The sequence below is a fragment of the Dermochelys coriacea genome, chromosome 1, assembly GCF_009764565.3.
Source record: "Dermochelys coriacea isolate rDerCor1 chromosome 1, rDerCor1.pri.v4, whole genome shotgun sequence".
Classification (NCBI taxonomy): Eukaryota; Metazoa; Chordata; order Testudines; family Dermochelyidae; genus Dermochelys; species Dermochelys coriacea.
In genome coordinates, this window is record NC_050068.2 from 338,122,087 (window position 1) to 338,143,912 (window position 21,826).

At 43.4% G+C, this 21,826-nt stretch overlaps 1 protein-coding gene and 1 long non-coding RNA gene across 3 annotated transcripts in view; both read left to right on the plus strand.

The window, feature by feature from the left end:
* Positions 1 to 21,826, plus strand: part of FRMD4A (FERM domain containing 4A) — a 545,903-nt gene that overhangs the window by 146,466 nt on the left and 377,611 nt on the right. The window lies entirely within an intron of this gene.
* LOC122456829 overlaps positions 4,318 to 21,826 on the plus strand; it is a 30,830-nt gene continuing 13,321 nt past the window's right edge. Inside the window, exon 1 of the long non-coding RNA XR_006275918.1 lies at positions 4,318 to 4,387. This is a non-coding gene — a long non-coding RNA (uncharacterized LOC122456829). The remainder of the gene's footprint in view (positions 4,388 to 21,826) is intronic.

Consider the following 21,826-nt stretch of genomic DNA (forward strand, 5'->3'; position numbering starts at 1 on the left):
CCCACTGTTTCAGATGATAAGGTGATACTGAGACTAGCTGTTGTATGTTAAAATGTAGCTTTAAAATGAAGTTCCTCTTCCTGTGTGACCTTTGGCAAGTCATTTAATCAGTCGGTGCCACAGCTCCCCCCTGTGGGAAATGAAGATAGTACTTACAGCACCTTCTTCAGCCGCTGGTTGTCACTGGTGGACAATAAATCCATTAATGTTTTTAAACTACCTTGTAAATGACTTGTAAATTAAGTCCACTTAATTATGAATCCACTGATGTAGAACAAATTCGTTAATGATAGCAAAGTGTTTCTGAGAGTCTCAGATGCAAGCAAAACATGCGAAATGACACTTTCTTCAAATGTTTCTGGATCTCTTATGAGAGACCTTGCAGGATATAAAGAAACCTCCAAGATATACTGTAGTAAGTCACAACTGGTCAAACTCTGATAGACAAATACCTCATGATCAAGAGGATGAATGACACTGTGTGATGCATCCATGCGGTGCCTTTGAGCCAAGCTTACGGTGGTTCCTTGTGACCAGATGTGGTGCTCTCTTGGTGCAAGGCAGAATGATTTTTTTGTAAGGATATAGCAATAGTGAAGCAATAGTGATCAATGGCTCCATGTCTAGTTGGCAGCCGGTGTCAAGTGGAGTGCCCCAGGGGTCGGTCCTGGGGCCCGTTTTGTTCAATATCTTCATAAATGATCTGGAGGATGGTGTGGATTGCACTCTCAGCAAATTTGCGGATGATACTAAACTGGGAGGAGTGGTAGATACGCTGGAGGGGAGGGATAGGATACAGAAGGACCTAGACAAATTGGAAGATTGGGCCAAAAGAAATCTAATGAGGTTCAATAAGGATAAGTGCAGGGTCCTGCACTTAGGATGGAAGAATCCAATGCACCGCTACAGACTAGGGACCGAATGGCTCGGCAGCAGTTCTGCGGAAAAGGACCTAGGGGTGACAGTGGACGAGAAGCTGGATATGAGTCAGCAGTGTGCTCTTGTTGCCAAGAAGGCCAATGGCATTTTGGGATGTATAAGTAGGGGCATAGCGAGCAGATCGAGGGACGTGATCGTTCCCCTCTATTCGACACTGGTGAGGCCTCATCTGGAGTACTGTGTCCAGTTTTGGGCCCCACACTACAAGAAGGATGTGGATAAATTGGAAAGAGTACAGCGAAGGGCAACAAAAATGATTAGGGGTCTAGAGCACATGACTTATGAGGAGAGGCTGAGGGAGCTGGGATTGTTTAGTCTGCAGAAGAGAAGAATGAGGGGGGATTTGATAGCTGCTTTCAACTACCTGAAAGGGGGTTTCAAAGAGGATGGCTCTAGACTGTTCTCAATGGTAGCAGATGACAGAACGAGGAGTAATGGTCTCAAGTTGCAATGGGGGAGGTTTAGATTGGATATTAGGAAAAACTTTTTCACTAAGAGGGTGGTGAAACACTGGAATGCGTTACCTAGGGAGGTGGTAGAATCTCCTTCCTTAGAGGTTTTTAAGGTCAGGCTTGACAAAGCCCTGGCTAGGATGATTTAACTGGGACTTGGTCCTGCTTTGAGCAGGGGGTTGGACTAGATGACCTTCTGGGGTCCCTTCCAACCCTGATATTCTATGATTCTATGATTCTATGATTCTAAGGGCAACTCCAGGGAAGCAGGGAGAGAGATTAATCACGCAGAAGAGTCAGGAAAGGACAGGAATGCAAGCACAGTTCTGGCTCCAATAATGCAGATTATTTGAAAATGTGAAAATTGAAGTGATTAGGAATAATGATGGGACAGAGCCAAATAGGGAGATGACACTTTAATATAGTAGGTGACCTTCGCAGAGATCACCGGTACACAATGCAAAATAATCCCAAACATAATCAAATAAGTTTAAATTTAAGTATGACACAAACATCATTCAGTGTGGCTAGTGTAGATTAGGAGGGCTGTTGATAAATTGTTAGCCAACCACAACTCTCTTAGAATTAGAACCAGTGGTAGTGCATTGCTAGTTGATCACCATATAGCTTATTTCTGACAGGTTGTTTTTTTTGTAATTTATCTGCTCCGGTGACTTTAATTCAAGTGCAGCAGGTGGTTTCTCATAAGACCCTGCTTGTATCCAGTTTTTACACTTGGGCACAAGATCATATATTCTGAGGGTTTTATATCCACACTACCTCTCAGCATCCTGGCTTCGAACTTCCTGGATTGCAATTTTCCTTTGTAGCTTCTTGACTCTCTGACCACAGTTGTACTTCCTTACCCATACAGAATGGAAGTGCTTGTTCTGGTCTCAAACCTGCAATACTTTGTCCGTCGAGATCAACTCCATACTACTTCAATATGACTCTTACTTGGATAGGGACTGCAGGATTGCATTTTAAGTGAGCTGCTCTGCTGTTATGCCCAGCTCAGGCTTTGTATAATTGGCAACAGGAGCTGTTGGTATTTGTGCCAAACACTTTTCTTTTTTAAAATGCAATGAGCTGTTTGCTTGACTGATTTTAGTATGGAGAAAGAGTATCTTTTGGGTCTGGAACGATTTCTCTCTATAAATAATACTTTGTATTTCTGTAACACCTTCCATCTGAGGAGCTCTATTACTTAATCTAGCCTCACAACATCCCTGTGAGGTATATAACATCCCCTCTTTCGGAGAGATGGAACTCGGCATAGAAGGATTTGCCATGTGACTTATTCAGGATCACCCAGGAAGTATGTGGTAGATATGGGAATAGAACCTGCACCTTCTGATTGCTACTTCTCAACCACCAGACTGGCCTTCCTTTCTTCATAATGCACCTAGATGCATTTAGGGATTGTGAAGAAAGCACACCGCAACCAGTCCCTCCCTCAGGAAATCATGTTACTGAGCCAGCAAGATGTTCAAACTATTCCATGCCCATTAATCAGTAGAGTTGATCAAGTGAAATATAAAGTTCGCCATGGGCTTGGTCACGGTGTGTCTTGATTCTCTATGACTCAGAGTACTGCTTTGAGTGGTATTTGGGTGAACCAGACTGGGATACCAGTGATAAAATGCTCACAAATAAATCCCCTAACCACCTTCATCTGGTTACCTCCTAGTTTTACTCATTGTAGCTTTGGTAACTGTATGGCAACACTGTTATATTAGGCCCAGGCTCCTATGAATGCTTTAAAAAAATCCATGTGTGTAACAATCCTCTATCATGGCTCTTCAGTGAAAAGCAAAGCTAGGACTGCCAGTATCGAAGCAGAATCTCTAGTGCTTATCCTACAGGAGTAGCACCTCTATATAGCAGCTATTGCCAGCTCTTATTCTCTATGTAACATGCACTAAACTGTGGAAAAAAGTTGCATAACTCCTATTAGCACTAGTGGAAGGCAAACCTATAAATCCCCCCTCAGTCAATAGGAGAGAAAACTACTTACATGTGTTCTTACTTTGATTCTATTTAATCCCATTTTAGGCTCAGAATCGTGTGTTATCCACTGGTTTGAAATTGTTTTTAATAAGCTAAGTAAGGGAAAGAGGGAGGGACAGTCAAGAAGTAATAAGAAGAACTTGTACATGTAATTGTAGATTAAAAGCAGGTATGGAAATGCTTTGGGAGATTGGATTCCACCAGTCCCCACATACAGGTGATACATGGACTTAACACTGTAAAGTGAATTAGCTAATTAACTTATTGAACCATTAGCTATTATCTTTGAAAAATAAAGGACAGCTGAGAAGTTTTCAAAGGACTGAGAGGGGAGGAGAAAAACTGGCTTGGTTCCAACTTTCAAAACAGGACAAATAAATTTAACAATGATTTTCTTGTTAATTGAACTTTGTCCCAAGTAAAACAGGGAATGGATATTAAGTGAAAGTATCTCGATTAGATACATTTGGAATACACCCCTCTATTCATACCCTGCACACTATCGTAATGATCTTTGCAAAGTGTGCCTTGTAAGGCATAATTTGAAAACTCATCATTTGCTTGTCGGTATTGTCCTGGTAAAATATATATGGCAACACTGTAACTGAAGTTATAAGATTCCCTTGTATGATGATGTTAACACATCTTTCAAACCACACAGCCCTGCCCAGGAAGAAGTCAGTTTTGTCCTAAACAAAAGAAGGAATGTGGGCTTGCCTAAATTTGCATTTAAGCAGCAAACAGACTCACAAGCAGGGAATGAAAACAAAGGAAGTTGAAACAGGTGGGGAAAAAAAGCAGGGAACACCGTTGGATGTAGACTCCTTGTCTCCTGGGTCTCAGCTGGAAACGTTTTTCAGGAGGGGGACTGAAAGTATAAAACAGAGGGACAAACCCCCTGAAGAGACAGGAAGCAGCAGTTCTTGGACTCTAGGGGAGGTGTCCTGACTAAACATGTTAGTCAGTAAAACTGCTGAAAGCATTGGGTGAGAAAACTTTGCTTTGCATCTAATATAGTTTGTTAGGCACCATTAAGTGTTTTACCTCTATTTTTCTTATGACCATTTCTGATTTTTATGCTTTGTTACTTGTACTCCCTTGAAATGTGTCTCTATGTAGTTAATAGATGTTTTATTGTTTTATCTAATCTAGTTGAAGTGTCTGGGTAACTCCATTTGAGGTAACAAGGTGTGTGCATATTATTCCCTTAAAGGAATAACTGCCTTAATATATCTATAGTGTCTGGGAGCAGTACAAGATGTAAGTTACTAGGGGGAAATCCAAGAGTGCTGGGGTCACCCTGTGGTAATCTAAGGCTTGTAAAAACCCAAGTGTGGCTGGCTGCTGCACATATACAGATGTAGCTGGGAGTGATTTACTTGCTGAAAGCTATTTGTGAGCAGTCCAGGTTGAAGGCTACACTAGGAAGGCATTGTAAAGGGTACCCAAGATTATAGGGTAGGGGTGATACAGCTACTTGTTCGTCTGGATTGTACCCTGGTAAGTCACAACATTCTCTTATCACCAAGAGGAACAATAACCAGTAATCAGCACACTTCTTTTTTTATGATAGTGAATGAAAATCATAGTATACAGCCTTAATCCTTGTGTCCGATAGAATTACAGACTCAGTGAATGCAAGGAATGCAGTAGATGTAAGATAGTGTCTAATCCTGCTCTGTGAGCTTTGCCATTGACTTCAGTGGAAGGCGATCAGGCACTTAAATTTTAACAAAGCATTTGATAATAGTTCCTCATGAAATCCTACTTAAAATATTCACTCAAATTTCCTTTGAAGAAACTAAGGATAGTTGTGTAGATTGAAACTATCAGAGATACAGATGTGAAGTCTATGAACATAAACATCAATGCATCTAGTTGGGGTGGGGTGTTGGTGGGATCAGTATCTTCCATCTTGATTAATATTCTGGAAGGAGTGGGGAGGTTGGTAAAAACCCATTGCACCAATAAAGACAGAGAAGGGATCTAAGAAGGTCAGAAAGATGTGCAGAAATGCCTTTTTATTACACTAGCACAAAGAGGGTTCCTAATGAAATCGGGATGCCACCAGGCTAGGAACTGTACAAACCCATAGTCCCAGACCGTCCCTGTCCCAAATAACTTCCAGTTTGGATAGTGAAGGGGTGGGACCGGAAACAAAGGCATGGAGAGTTGAAATATTGTGCTCGTATTCACCAAACAAGTCCGTGGGAGAGCCTGAGATAGAAGCTAGGTCTCTTGAGTCTCCGTCCATTGCCTTAGCTGCTTCTCTCTCTCTCAATACAATGAAATTCAAACTACAAAAGTGCAAAAAAAAAAAAATCTGGAAAATAACAAACTGGGCTGCAGAGTGTCCCTAAAAGGGAATTGCAAAGATTTGGAGCTCCTGGAGCACAGTAAAGTAGATCTGAATTTGTGGTGCAAGAATGGCAATAAAGCAGCAGGAGTGTATAGATGGATCACACCACAGAGTAAAGAATGAAACCATGCTTAGAATACCTTGTATTGTTCTGGGCTCTTTGTTATCAGAAGGACATCACGAAGATAGCAGAGGAAATTCAGAGAAGCGCTACAAATGACCAAGGGGCTGGAGAAAAAATTGGAAAAAACCAAAATGTTTTGTTTGACTAACCAGTGCCAAGGTGTGATGGTTCTCAGGGTGCCCAGGACCATGAGTCACCTTATTTATCCCATCTTGCCTCCAGCAAGAGGAAGACTTGTTTGTGCTTAACTGCATGTTGGCTCCCTTAAACCTCCAGTCTGTTAGCCACGCAAACAATCTGCTCTGGACTCTGCCAGCTCTTACTTTGCCTTGCAGGTAAACAGTAGGTGCACCCCAGTTCCCAAGCTGTTTGAGGCATCCTCCTGTAGCATTCAGCCTCTTATCCATTGAACTCTCACAGGTGAATAGACAACCTTTGTCTGGCAGAAACCTGTTTATCAACTCTGCCTTGATTCAGACTTAACTTTTTTTTTACATAGCATCTGTATGTACATTTCACAACAATATAAATGAACAGTGTGATCCTGGCTTTCATTTAAGATCTTACATTTACAGTCGTTGTTGAACAAGTATGTATGTACCACCATCCGGCTATCCTTGTAACCTGCTTTCCTAGTTGGCATTGAGCAGTTCTTAGGGTCACACAGGGTGATGCCATGATTCTCCAAGTAGTTGAAGGATGTGGAGGTTGAAAGAGGGGCAGGACTTGTTAAACGTGACCATCTGGCTGCACAGCAGGGCTCACAGTTAGAGCTTTGATGGACTAAATCCTGGGCTCTCTGTGGCATTTTTAGAGTCACTCTTCCAAGTACAGTCACACTTTAAAAGCTTAGTCTGCTGCTCAGTTCTGATTTGTATTGAAGAGCTGATTCTGTCTGGGCAAATGGGTGAGAGGGAGGTTAAGAGAAGGGATCTGCTCATAGGTTTAAATCCATTCTACGTGCAGTGCCTCTCAAGAACTGTTGAAAGCACCGGAAGTGGGGGTGGGGGAGGTGGGCTTTCCTAGCAAGCACAAAGTAGAGGTGTGGGTTGTGTGGGAAGCTTCTTGGTCTTTCTAAATATCAGGGTGAGGCAGCCAGTGAAAGAAGCTGTTTCCACTGATGAACATGGTGGACAGGAGTCTACCTGTACAATTGAGCATTTCAGTGAGCAGTTCCTTTCATGCAAACACCTCCTGTGATACTGATGGTTTCTTCTTTGATGCCCTGCCTGCCCTGTATAGAGCTAAGGTTTTCTCTCCTGTCTGAGCATTGTGCATGGGGCACTGAGAGTATTTATTGTCACTTACAGGATAGGCGGGAAGTCGCCTTACATCAGAGACTGTTCTTACAGAGAACATAATGGTCAGAGGTAGCATTCTCACAGAGTGCTATGGTTTGCCCAAGACATAGCTTTAAAAACCGGCCTAGATCTAGATTAATTTGACCTGGATCTTGACAAGGATGTGGAGTCCTTGACATTGCTATCTGCAAAAACGATTTCTTTTGTCCCATTGTGTTGATTCATTAGCGCAATGCAAACACACTTAGAGTCTGTTGCTATATACATATCACTGTGCCCTGTCTGGATGATTACAAAGTGCATGAATGAGTCCTGCATTTTACTGCTGAAAATACATATTTGTACAACTTGTATGCTAATAAAAGGCTTCATGCATGCCTTGATAACATGCCAGGACCACAAATATACTAGTACATAGAAAAAAGAAAAGGAATACTTGTGGCACCTTAAAGACTGACAAATTTATTTGAGCACAAGCTTTTGTGGGCTAAAACCCACTTCATCAGATGCCTGTCTGTAACTGCATGAGTTTTTTTTTTTTTTTTTTTCATGAAGTTGATGGATTTCCACTTCATACGGCTAAATTCAGTGCCTTGCATGATGACAGGTTTCAGAGTGGTAGCCATGTTAGTCTATATCAGCAAAAACAATGAAGGAGTCCTTGTGGCACCGTAGAGACTTGCCATTTATGATCTACCCTTACTCATATTTACAATGCAACCTCTTCATCAGGAGACAAGGCAGAAAGGTAGCCTTGTGGTTATAGCACCTAGCTGGGAATTAGGGTGACCAGACAGCAAATATGAAAAATCGGGACGGGGGGGTGGGGTGGGGGAAATAGGAGCCTGTATAAGAGAGAGACCCAAAAATCAGTACTGTCCCTATAAAATCAGAACATCTGGTCACCCTACTGGGAATTAGGAGACCTGAGGCCCATCTCCTCTGCTATAGTGAAAACTGACTCTTATCCAGCACTTTTCAACTATAGATCTCAAAACACTGGTAAGTCTTAGCCCCATCTTACAAAAGAAGCAGCTGAGACAAACACTAGACTCACCCAGATCGCAAAGCAGACCAGTAGCAGAGCTGAAATAGAACCAAAGTGTCCTGATTCCCAGTCAGTGCCTTATCCACTGGGCAATGCTGCCTATCCCTGCTCTAGGATGTGGATGACTCCCACAGTTTATTCTCGGCTCCAGATTGCGTGGCCATGGGACAATCTTTTCTGCGTCAGTTTCCCCATCTATTAAATGGGGATGATCATGCTTGCCTACCTCCCTGGTGTGTTGGGAGACTAACTTTATCAAACTGCTTTGAGGGCAATCAATGGAGCCAATATGAGAGCAAATAATTGTTTTGCTGCCTTTGTGCCAAAAGTTTTAACTATTAAGATGACTCTTGTTTAAGCTACTTTATTTGTTGGCCTGGATCTTTACATCTAGTCTAAGATTTTTCAAAAATGCCTAGTGATTTTTTTAAGTGCCTAATTTATAGATATCTTAATATTAGGGTTACCAACTCTGACTTAAGCTATTCCAGGAGATTTTTTTTCCCCAACATGATGTACTGTCACTTTCTTAAATATCCTATTAAAATCTCCTGGATTGCTTTCAATAGTCACCAGGAGGAGGATGCTGAGTCCAGGAGACTCCAGGCCAATCCTGGAGTGTTGGCAACCCTACTTAAAATGTCATAATTGTCAGAAAGTGCTTGGCATCTCAATGTGGGCACCCAAAATGACTTGTCACTTATTTAAAAAAAAAAAAAAAATCTTAGCAGTGACTTTAACAGTCATAATATTGCTTTGTGTGTGGAATGGAACAACTCTGAGAAATGGGTCATTTAGATCTTAAGGATGCAATCAAATAGAGTTGCTTTTATTTTTTGACTGCCATAAAATCAGTGCCATGTGGGATCGACTGTCCACCCCCACACAAGGCAGAGCAGGTTAAATTAGGTCAATTTACCTGATGGGCAGCACCTGGGGGAAAGCCAGGGATTGAAAGGCCAATTGACCTAGGAGAACCCCAGCTGGGCAGCGGCAGGTTGAGCTTGTGAAAGCAGCAAGCTGAGAAGAGACAGGCGCTCCAGAGGAAGTATTCTACAGTCACTCCCTGGGAGAGGGAAGGGGGAGTTTGGGGCTATAGTTTTCCCTGAAAGGAGAGTGTTTGGACCAGTAAAGCCAGGGGGGCATAGGATAGAATAAGGAAGTAAGGAGTCCAGGGAAATAGCCACATGGTCTGGGAGCAAGCAGACTGTAGTTCCTAGACATGGGGTCCCCGGACTGGAATCCAGAGTAGTGAGCTAGCCCAGGTGGATTTTTCACACCCCTCAGCAATGTAGTTGTATCAGTGTAGGTCTGTAGGGTAGACCTGGCCTTAGTTTTAAGGCACCCCAGATTGAATTTGTAGTGCTGGCAGTCTTAAAACAACAAAAGCCACAACCCTGCAAATGACTTGTAAATGAAGCACATTTGATTATGAAAGTTACAGGCTAGAATAAACACAGACCAAAACACAACATTGTTACAGACTTGCCTTGCTGATAAAAATCCTTCTTTATGTGTATTAATAGAGGAGTTCAGAAAGGAATCAACTAGCCACTTGGAGGGTAGGGGGAGGGATTTCTAACTTCATCTTAAAATGAATCCTCTACTGAGACTGGAACTCAAAACATAATCATCTTCTGTATGTCAGTCTAACTTATCTTCAGTAGTTTTGTGGGTAATGCACAGGATTAGAACTCCCTATCCCATCTATTAAAGATAGGGAAACTGAGGCACAGAGGTTATGGGCTCAATTGTGACTTTAGGCCCAGTCCTCACCAAGAGGGTAGTGCATGAGCTGCATCACCCTAAGAGTATCCCCAGTAGCACTGGACCTCAAAGACCCCTCTCTGAGTTGCAGTGTGCCCCACTACCCCCTTGTTTGATGGGGAGATGGTAGCTTGCTGGCCTATACCAGTAGCAAATTCTACTACCACATGCACAAGGTTGGCCTCACTAGCCAGTGAGTATTGGGGTGGAGCCAACATTATCTATTTCTATCTGCTGTCCCCATTATTCAAAACATGTCATGAAAACATAGGAAATTTTCAGGCTTTTGGTTCTGGGTTCTGTACTCTTTCCCATTTGACCATTGAAAAAGGGGGGCATGGGAGAAGGGGGTGGGGAGGAAAGAGAATCTGTACATTTTTCATTTTTGTGGTTTTTGTCTGAATTTGTTTCAAAATATTTTTCCATGGCCCTTTTTATAATGAAAAGATGTTGGCCAGCTCTAGTTAGGAGTAAGCAGGTACACAAACTCCCACTTACCCTTTCGCAGGCCACCTGGATGTTGGGCCTGCAGGAGTATCTGGTCTGCTCTTACTCTGTTACATGGACTTGTATTCAAAATCACAACTTGGCCCCGAGTAACTTGATTGATGTCATGCAGGAAGTCAGTAGCAGAGCCTGGAATATATTCCAGATCCATGTCTCCTGTTCTGTTAACGTATTCCCAGGACTACATTGCTCCCTTCTAATGTGGGATTTGTTTGCTGATACTATAGGTGTAGTGCTTTGGCCTCCATCTTTAGCATGTGCTATTTAATAAGAGCCTAACAAAATGCAGGAGAAGATGAAGAAGCTGTGAAAGAAAAAGCATAATCGCAATGTAGTTCATACTCTTTTAAAGGCAAACATTGCATTTATAGCAAACAAGCCACAAAAAGAAAACCAAGCAGGAAAGACGCTTACAACGTTAAATATTCATTAGTGTTCTACATGCTGCACATTCTAAAAATAAGGTATGTTTCAACATTGCTACAGTAGATGATTGAGATTTTCCCCCTAGCCCCCATAATGCCATAGCAATTCAGACTGCTGGGAAGTCACCGTGGCAACACCTTGATGCTACCTTTTTGTTCAGCTGATGATCCGACTGGTCACATGATCCCTGATCAGCGCACACACAAAATGTAACACAGCAGCTGATCTGATTGTCCTGTTTAGTGACATAGTGAATATACAGGTCACCATAAGGAAATTTTACAGGGATTTATTTCAGGCATGACTGCCACTTCTCTGAAATGTTACTGTATTGTGAATGACTCTCTCCTTTTGCTCATTGTATCCCAGTGTACTGGTGTATAAAGACAGCTGGATCACCATACACTTCTTGATTAAACACCCGTAGCAAAGACTGGTGTACCAGAAAGGTATTCTTTGATCATTTTAATTCTATGTAAGGGTATGATGATGATTTAGGACTTTGTCCTGCAATGTGCTAAGTGTTCCTGTGTAGAGTGCATTTCTAGCTTCCACTTGCCTCAAAGGGGATTGAGAGCTCTCAACATATTTCAAGACCAAGCTGTCCTTAAAGACCAGACAGTGCCACAGAGTTTGGATCCAGATGATCTAAACTTTCCCAGCCTTTGGGGGTGTTTGGAGTTTGAGGATTGGTTCATCTATTGTCAGTGGTCAACTTCAAAGCTTGGGTCAGTATCTGGATTCACATCCTATCTTTCCCAAAGTTTACAGGTGTTCAGCTTCATTCAGGGGGTGCTTAATTCAGGCTCAACTCTGGTAATGGCAAGTAAACCTAAAAAAATACTGGATATTCAAAGAAGCATCAAAGTTGGGATGCTTCTATGATTGGAAAATAGATCCTGCCAAACTAACCTGATGTCTTCTGTTGATGAGATTACAAGTTTGGCTGATAATGGTGGTAGTATTGGCATAATATACTTAGACTCTATAAGGTGTTTGACTGGTACCACATGACACTTTGAAAACTAGAAAAATATAAAATTAACATGGATTAAATGGATTTAAAAACTGGCTAGCTGATAGGTCTCAAAGTTGTTGCAATTGGGGGGAATCATCAAGTGGGTGTGTTTCCAGGGGGTCCTGCAGGGAATGGCTCTTGGCCCTACACCATTTAACACTTATGAATAACCTGAAAGAAAACTGCAAATTTTATCAGTGATTTTGTGAAGACCCCAAAATTGGGGGAGTGGTAAATAATGAAGAGGACAGATCACTGACTCAGCGATCAGGATAGCTTGGTAAACTGGGCACAAGCAAACAAGCATTTTAATGTGGCTAAATGTATACATCTAGGAACAAAGAATGTAGGCCATACCTATGGAATGGGGAACTCTATCCTTGGAAGCAGTGACAATGAAGAGATTTGAAGGTCGGAGTGTATAAGCAGTTGAACATAAGCTCCCAGTGTGAAACTGTGGCCAAAAGAGGTTATTTTACCCTATATTTGGCACTAGTGTGACTGCTGCTGGAATACTGTGTCCCATTCTGGTGTCAACAATTCAGGAAGGATGTTGATATATTGGAGAGGGCTCAAAGAAGAGCCACAAGAATGACTAAAGGGTTAGAAAATATACATTATAGTGGTAGACTCATGGAGCCCAATCTATTTAGCTTAACAAAGAAGACTAATGCGTGACTTGATTAGTCTATATGTACCTATGTTGGGAACAAATATTTAATAATGGGCTCTTTCTACCAAAGAATACTATAACATGATCCAATGGCTGGAAGTTGAAGCTAGACAAATTCAGACTGGAAATCCACTGTAAATTTTTAACAGTGGGAATAATTAATCATTGGAGCAATCTACCAAGGGTCATGGTGAATTCTCCATCACTGACCATTTTAAAATCAGGATTGGATTCTTTTTTTCTCTAAAAGATCTGCTCTCTGAACTATTTTGGGGGAGTTCTATGGTCTGTTGTACAGGAAGTCAGGTAATCACAATGGTCTCTTCTGACCTTAGAATCTATAATTTATAAACTGGATTATATGACTAAACTGCCTGTGACATACACTGGACTCAGTGCAGGAGGTCCTTTCCAGTCCTCTGGTCAGAAGACCCTGAAGCATGATCTGGGGTGCTTTTGTCCTGTGACGTTGTTGGTGGATATCTAGTAGGGCTGTTCGGTGCATAGATTGTGTATTACCATGTGTTTGTACAGGGCTCATTGCAATTAGACCTCTTAGTGCTTCTCTAATATTAGTAAATACCATGGGTTATGTTTAGTGTCGGCGCTTTTTTTTTTTTTTTTTTTTTGTAGTTGCTTCTAAAGGACCTAAGCACTGAAGATCCCCACAGAGATTCCCTGCCCCAAAGAGCTCATAGCTGGAATACACGAAGAAAATAGAGAGAGGTTTTACAGACAGGTAGCTCACGAAAGCTTATGCTCTAATAAATTTGTTAGTCTCTAAGGTGCCACGGGTACTCCTTTTCTTTTTGCGGGCACAGAGAGAGAGTGATCTCACCGAGGTCACCTAGGAAGAGTGTGTGGCAGAGTCAGGGCTTCCACCCACATCTGCTGGATCTCAATCCAGCGCCTTAGCCACGAAATCCTCATGTCCCTAATGAGGACATGATCCCATGGAGTGAGGACAGGGAAACGCCAAGTGCAGCTGGCCTGCTGCTCTCCAACCTTGGAGCACTGGGTTCCTTTCATCCCATCCTCTTTCCTCTGTCTTTTCATTTACAGCTGAGAGCAGCACCCTGGAGTGAAACAGACAGGGGCGGGTGCAGTCAGCATCCTCCTTGACAGCGCCCGCGCTCCGGAGTTGATGCTGCACTCAGCTGTTCGGGAACTGCCTGCGGTGGTGAATAGGTATTTGAGAAACGCATGTTGCTTAAAGCTCTGGATCTGGAAGCCGGTGTTTAAATAATAACCCCAGAAAATCAACTGTCTAGCCACACCGGTAACAACTGACTTTTGTCGGTCTTTTTAGCGACTCCAGAGAGTGGCCACTTGTCAGCCACACAAAAGGAGGCTAGCTTATTAATGACCCTCCTCAGGCTACCATAGGCCATGCAGAGTCCCGGGCCCTGCAAGCTTGTCCCGTGTGACCCGGGCTTGGGCTAAGATCGCTTGTCCTGTGCTGAAGGCATTGCGTAAGACGGGGAGCGTTTGTCAGCGGCTCCGGTACCAATCTGGCTGCAGGCAGCTTGCGCGGAGAGGAGGCTGGCGAGAGGAGAGCGCCACCAGGAACCGTGCTGCACGGTGCTGCTGGTCTCAAGTCCGCCAGGTTGGCTCGGTGGCTCATCCGCTGGGAGGGACGCGTCCCTGTTGGTCATGGGGGCGGGGGGGGGGATGACTGAGGACGGGAAGAGGCACTAAGCTGGAGGACGGGTTGGCATGAGGATCCGGCCACAATGGAAGGGCTCCTGTCTCCGATGAGAACCAAGGTAGGCGGGGTGGGGGGGGGGGGAGGGCTGGTTAATGCCTTGGGGAAGCTGCTGTCGCCCTGGGGAGGCGCGGGGCTGCCTGGGCGAACAGGAGACTCGCTCCGCTTTTGTCTCCCGGCTCTTGCAAAGCTGCGCTGGGGAGGGCGACTCTGGAGACGCGAGCCGAGCCGCCTCCAAGGGCGACCAGCCCCGGCCCCATCGCTCTTTCTCGCCAGAGAGGACCTTTGTGCGCCAGTTTCCCTTCTGGAGGAGACCGTCCGCTCTGGATCGGAGTCTCCCATCTGAGCCTCTCGCCTACGGGGGTGCGTACAGACAGCCCGGGCGCTGGTCCAGGGCGTGACAAGCCGCGGGGCGGTGGGGATGCTGTCGGGGGCCGGGGGGGGGGGGGGAGCTTTCCAGGCGAGGAAAAGCGCCCGTCTGGGCAGAGACCGGCGCGTGCCGACCTGCGGCCGCGAGACAGCGCCGAGCATTTGCCTCGACGCTCTGAAGGAGAGAGGGGCAAGGGGCGCGGGTTCCAGGCGTGGCTTGAGCGGCGGGTCCCCCGGCCTCTCCGCTCTCCCGAGCGGGGCAGCCTTGGCCGCCTTCCACTCGGGTACTCTGAGCTCCCAGGCACATTCCGCCCGGTGGTGGGGCTGCTTCTGCAAAATCTGTTGGGCCAGAGAGGGGTTCTCGGGTCCCTGTTGGGGGATTAAAGGGCATGAGGGGGACTGAGGACTCTCTCCTGCCCACGGGCCAAGTATTCGTGTGCGGAGAGCACGTCTAGCGTCCAAGGAGATTCAGGGCTCGCAGCAGATTTCAAGACGGGGGAGGTGGACCCCGATCCTCCATGACCCAGTCGCTACCGACCCGGGCTGCGTTGGGCGACCCAGCTCCGGTCTGCCGTAGCTCAGCATTGAGAGAACAGGTGCAGAATGAGCTCTCGGCAGCAGCAAGACTGTCTGGCGTGCAAACCATTTCGGGGGGTGTGTGGAGAGGGGCAGAGACGAAGGATTGGATTGGGTAGAGGTGTGAACCCGCTCCCCCATGTCGGCCACCCGGAGTTCTGCACGGATACGCTTACCTTCACTATTGGGTATTTTTAAACCTCTCTTTCCAAGCTTTTACTATTAAAACCACTATATTGCCAACAAAGGGCGACATCAGAACCCTGTATCCAAGTGATCATTTGTATCCCTGTCTCGCTCCTTTTTTTCTTTTTTGTTTTGCATGGGAAACTTGGGAATGAGGAAACAAATCGGGGCATCCCAATGCCTTGTTCGCGTTAGTGTAGCCCCTCTGCTGGGCGTTATAAACCAATGTTGCTGAGGGCATTTTAGAAAACGAAAGATTCGCATGATGATTTAGGGTCAGGCATCTGCACTTACTATGATTAAAGGTGAATATGTCCATTTCACTTAGTTCTTCTAACGTGTTTTTTTTTCTTTTTTAATCGGATCTAATTGCAACAAGATATAAAAGACTGACAACCGCATCTTCCTTTGCACAGAGGGGAAAGTCGGTAACGTTTGGGGTGATGTTTCCATTGTGCGTTCCTAGATCCACCCTTTTGAAATTCTCGCCTTAGGCAAGGTAGCATGGTATTGGTGCGTTATCAGGCTAAGGTTGGAATTACATTCGGATGTGACTAATATCCACACCTGCAGTATCATTTATGTTAAATGCACACACAGCTATAAAAATGATAGAGTAAAAGAGCTGGAAATTTAATGCCAGTGGGCTGGCCTCCTGGCCATATATTCTGCATGTCAATCTAACTTGCATCATAAATGCAGCTGGAATTTAATAAAGAACGAGGAGTACTTGTGGCAACTTAGACTAACAAATTCATTAGAGCATGAGCTTTGGTGGGCTACAGCCCACTTCATCAGATGCATAGAATGGAACACATAGTAGATTACTCTGAAACCTGGAATTTAATAGTAATACTCTTAAGACTTCATTGTGACAATTATGTCTTCAAGGTTATTTATTGCTCCTTCAGAGGAATCTGTGGGAATTTAGACCCAGACCTCTCGGTCCTGTTTTCTGATGGAATACTAAGGATCAGACTCAGATCTCAGTTATCTTGGTGTAAATCCAGAGTAACCCCTTTAAAGACAATCACTGTTTTGTTTATATTGGTGCCAGAGTAACTCCACTGAAGGTATAAGGCCAGATTCTGAAGTTGGTTAAATTGGAGTAAATTTGGAGCTTCTCCATGGAAGCTGATGCAATTCCTCCAGAGTAACACCATGTAACAAAGGTCAGAGTCTGTATTTAGGTTTGTGTGCAAAAGCAATATGAAAATTACTTCAAGATATATTTTTAATTTACTTATGTTCTCTCTGAAGTCCTTGCCTAATGGAGAATTGAATATAAATACAATAACCTCACAAAATAAAATCTTACTGTAAATGCAGATAGCTAGAATTTTTCCATTGCATTATGATGAGGTGCAAATAAATGTTTGCTTTAAAAATTTAACTTTCCATTTCCTGAAGTCACGTGCAGATCTATTTCAAATGCTCAAATCTAGAGAGCATTTTAAAACAAACCCACACAACGCTTATTTGTCCACTTGGATAATTAAAAGCAATAGGCCTGCTTCTTACGTACACCAAGTCTCTTTTACAGTACTCTGGCAGAGTGAAGGGGCCAACAAGTGATGTAAACTTCATTCACACCTTTCTTAACACTGTCAGAAAAGAGTAAAGAGTGAGTTAATTTGAAGATTAGAAACACTCTTTTAATGACAGGTTTCAGAGTAGCAGCCATGTTAGTCTGTATCTACAAAAAGAACAGGTGGACTTGTGGCACCTTAGAGACTAACAAATTTATTTGAGCATAAGCTTTTGTGAGCTACAGCTGTATATGCTCAAATAAATTTGTTAGTCTCTAAGGTGCCACAAGTCCTCCTTTTTCTCTTCTAATGCTATGCTCCTATGTGAGACTTCAGTCTATTATTTTGCATGGAAGTTGTGTTTGAGTTTTTCAGATTCCATAAAATGTTGATCCATTTGGTCACTGAAGCATGCTAGGTTTCTGTATAGCGTGATTACTTAATAACTTAGCAACCGTTGAAAATATTTGAGGTAATTTGGACATTAAACAGTAATTGCAGTATACCATGTAATAGACTTCACCAGACTAAATCATGGGTGCTTAATGCATTTATACCTTAAAATTTGCCTAAATGGCACATAAATGTGAGTAAGGTTAAGGGAAAAATAGAGTAATGTGATGGTAAATTAAAATTAAGGCAGCTAAGTGGAATGCACCTGTGCACCTTGACTGCATTTTTGTCTGATGGTTATTTCACATATTTAAAATAAGGGAGTGATGCACTACCACTCTAGGATGATCAGACTTAATTACAACTTTAAATATTACCAGCACATATCAATTGGATTCTTTGTTCTGCCTAGCATGGTTTGTGTTCCTTAACATATGCAATACTATTAACAGAAATCTTAACAAATGAACACATACCATGGTGATGCAGCATACCACCTTAAAAGATTAGGAAGTTGATGGAATACAGCTGGTCTTTAAAAGAAGGAAGAAATGTATAAATATAACTAGACACTCCCTTTTGATTTGTTTTATAATCCTCAAGCACTCAACAGTTCTCCTTAATCCTCAATGCACTGCCTTCAGTGAATTATACTGGCATAAGAATTTCAGTAATTTCAGTTTCTCTGCAGCTAATGCATGCCAATGTATGCTACTGAATTTGCAATGAGCACCTGGCTTGAACCATGCAAAATTGGTTAACTGTATTCTTTTTCTCCTGGGGAAGCATGGGTTTGAAAAGGAGGAGGGGGAATTATCAAAGCAATATGTTTTCTTTGGACTGACAGAACTTTTGAGTGAACTTTTTTCATCTGTTCATAAATGTATGCAGAGGGTAAATGGAGATTAATTACCATTGAATTTACTAAGCATTGCATCTAGAGATAATGAATTTTTAGTGTGTTTTTTTTTTTTGTATACAGAGAATTCAGCTAGGGAACTCTATAAATACTGTGTGCAATGTTTAGATAGAGCTCTCAATGGTGCTGGTCTCTATTATTGAATCTTATTAACTTTATCTGTTTGTTATAGGTTCTTGGGATTAGCAAATTCCCATGGTGTTACTGGTTTTTGTTGAACCTTTCTTGGGGCTGCATTAAAAACTCTTTATTTTTTTCAACCACTAGATCGTACCTTCCGAGTGGTTGAATTACCCATTGTGTATTCTATAGATAAGTTCATTTCTCACGAAGCAATGTTGATAAGCCCTGGAAGATATTGCATCCATGTTCTGCCTTACTTTGACAGCCATTGGAAGATGGAGACACTGGGCCATTGAAATTGATGGAGGGGAATGGGAGGGGGACTTGCCCTAAACAAGAGTTTTGGAGTAGAAAATGCTCAATCAGCTCTACTCAGTAGTTAGAGGTCTTGGATGTCTGATTACTGTATATTTTTTTTTATTGTCTCCTCTGGATGTGAACTGAACAATGAAGTTTTCAGAAACAATAGAGAAGCTCTGGTGTGCATTTTTTTTTTTTTGTCCTAACAATTTTCTATTAAGCTCCAATCCATCAAATCACTTGAGTGTGTTCTTAACTTTAACCTCAGTGGTACTGCTCATGTGTTTAAAGTTAAGCTTGTTTAAAGTTAACCCTGGTGAATCAGGGTTAAGCATTTTTATTCCATCTTTAAGAATTACATGAATGTTGTAATACAATATATGGGAATCCTTCATGTAACTTCTGCATGACTTATTAACATTGACAGGTCACCATGTGGGCCCAGTTTTCTGACAGAACATGCACATCGCTCAATTGGAAACTCAAATCACATAATAAAGGGGCAGTTGTACATCTAAATTTGGGTGTCCTATTTAGATATCTACCTGTGAAAATTGGGCACTGTTAGTGTACAGAGGGTGGAATTTTCTCAGTCACCTAAGGGATCTGAATATCTAGCTTCCATTAACTTCTAATGGGTATTGAGCATCCAAAGCTCTAAACTCCTCCCCCCTGCCACCAGGTACATTATCCATGTATAAGATATAGTAGGTGATCTGCAAAGTGTCAGTAATATCTAAGGGTAGTACAATATTCTGTGTAACAACTTGGAAGGATACCTCTGCCTCTCTCTGGGATTAATGATGCTGTTTGTGAGATAGTAAAGTATAATTCAAAAAAATAATGAAGAGCTAGGCCTGTCTTTAGTAATCATAGTTTTCAGAGTAGCAGCCGTGTTAGTCTGTATTCGCAAAAAGAAAAGGATTACTTGTGGCACCTTAGAGACTAACAAATTTATTAGAGCATAAGCTTTCGTGAGCTACAGCTCACTTCATCGGATGCATCCGATGAAGTGAGCTGTAGCTCACGAAAGCTTATGCTCTAATAAATTTGTTAGTCTCTAAGGTGCCACAAGTAATCATAGTGTTACACATGTAGGTGTTTGGGTGTTACCAAAAGCAGAATTTAGCTTCATATTTGAATAGATCTTTCCTATAGAAAAGTTGTGGTTTTAAAAGTACGGGTAGAATATAAAAAGGGGAGGTGGTGTCTATTCATAACATTTCTTCAGTCAATATAGTGTTACCTGATTTTTTTTTCCATTTTTTTTTAAATGTGAAGCAAAATCAAATTACAAAGTGGGCTTTTTTTTCCTTCCCCAATCCTGCTTTGTATCAGTGCAGCATGGTATTGTATCTGAATGTCTGGACTGCTACTGCCCTTGGGCACAATGTCAACAAGTGTGCATTGTTTAGAATATATAGTAAACCATTGCTGCATATCTTGGGTGGGAACTGGGCTGCTGTACTGCTGGTAGAGATGGTGGTTTCTATTTAAAAGATCCCAGTCTTGTGGGGCAGGACAAACCAATCCCTTTCTCAAAGAGCTTTCTAGCTAAAAAACAGGGTGACATCTTGGCCCCTGGAATTTTGACATTGGTTTCTACGGGAACAGATTTTCCTCACCGAATCTGATACCTTACTTGCTTTGACTAGCACCTCACTCCACTAATAGTCCTATGAAGTCACTAGGACTAGATTCGGGTACTATGAAGCTAAAGCAAGAGTAATCGAATCTAGCCCTAAATAAGAACAAGATGTAATAAGGGGGTATGGAACACGAAAGAGGAAGAGCGACAAGGGAAGGACACGTGGTTGCATATCCAATTAGCTTACTCTACAATGTAGAGGCTTCAAGGCTTTTCAATAAGTGGTGAAAGATCTCACTGAATGGCTACCTACCCTAGTCATTTCAGTAAGCAGTTTACCATGGGTGTCTGTTGGCTAGCATGTTTGCCTGTCTGCAAATAAAGAATTAAAATTCTTCCCACTGTGAGACATGAATCATAAGGTTACATAGGTATCAGTTGTGAATGGTTCTTAAAGTCAGTACTGCTGTAAAACAGAAAGCTAAGAGGAAGATTATGCTGGAAAAATGATGGTCCATTCATGATGATAGTAAAGCACTCATCTATGGAGGAAAACTGACTGCACAGCTCTCTGGGTGTAAACTCATGCTGAAGGAAATCCTTGGTAGGTCGCAGTGTGTGCTTAAGCCAGTTGTTTGTGAATACTTGGCATGCAATAAAGTACTTGCATAATGCAGGTTTCACAAACAGTGGGCCTGATCCTTTGCTAGTGCAAATCAGTTTAGCTCAGGGTCTTAAACATGCGACCTAGGTACCTCCCCCAAAGCTCCCATTGGCTGCGGTGCCCTGTTCCCGGCCAATGGGAGCTGCAGGGGGTGGTGCCTGGAGGCACAGCCAGGGCAACACACAGACCCCTGGTTTTCCCCCCCCCCCCCCCCACAAAGTTCTGGCTGCTTCCCGGAGCGATGCGGGGGCAGGGCAGGCAGGCGGGGAGTCTGCCCTGCCCCCAGTATGCACTGGGCTGGAGCCTGGCCCCCGCCACACCCCTCCTGCAGCCAAACCCCCACCACACCCCTCTTGCACCCCAACCCTGTGGGGGCAGGGAGGGGGTGGAGTTGGGGTGGGGATTTCTGGGAAGGGGTTGGAATGGGGGTTGGGAAGAGGTGGGGCAAGGGCAGGGCCCCATGGAAGGGGTGGAGTGGGGGCAGGGGCAGGGCCAGGGCAGCGGTGGAGAGGGGTCAGTGATGCAGCCTCGGGCCGATGTACCAGCCCTCATGTGGCCTTGTGGTCATTTGAGTTTGAGACCCCTGGTTTAGCTCCAGGGATTTCAAGGGTACTCAACAGATTTATGCTATCTGAGCATGTGCCTCATAATAGTTTCACTAGCTTTTTGAGTGTGTGCGCACACAGACAAACATTGGTCAAGGAAGGTTTAGGTATACTTAATCCCGCTTCAGCATGGGGTGGGGGGGGAAACTAGATGACCTCTTGAGGTCTCTAGCAGCCCAACGCTTCTAGGATTTTGCATAGGCTGACCAGATAGCAAGTGTCAAAAATCGGGACAGGAGGTGGGG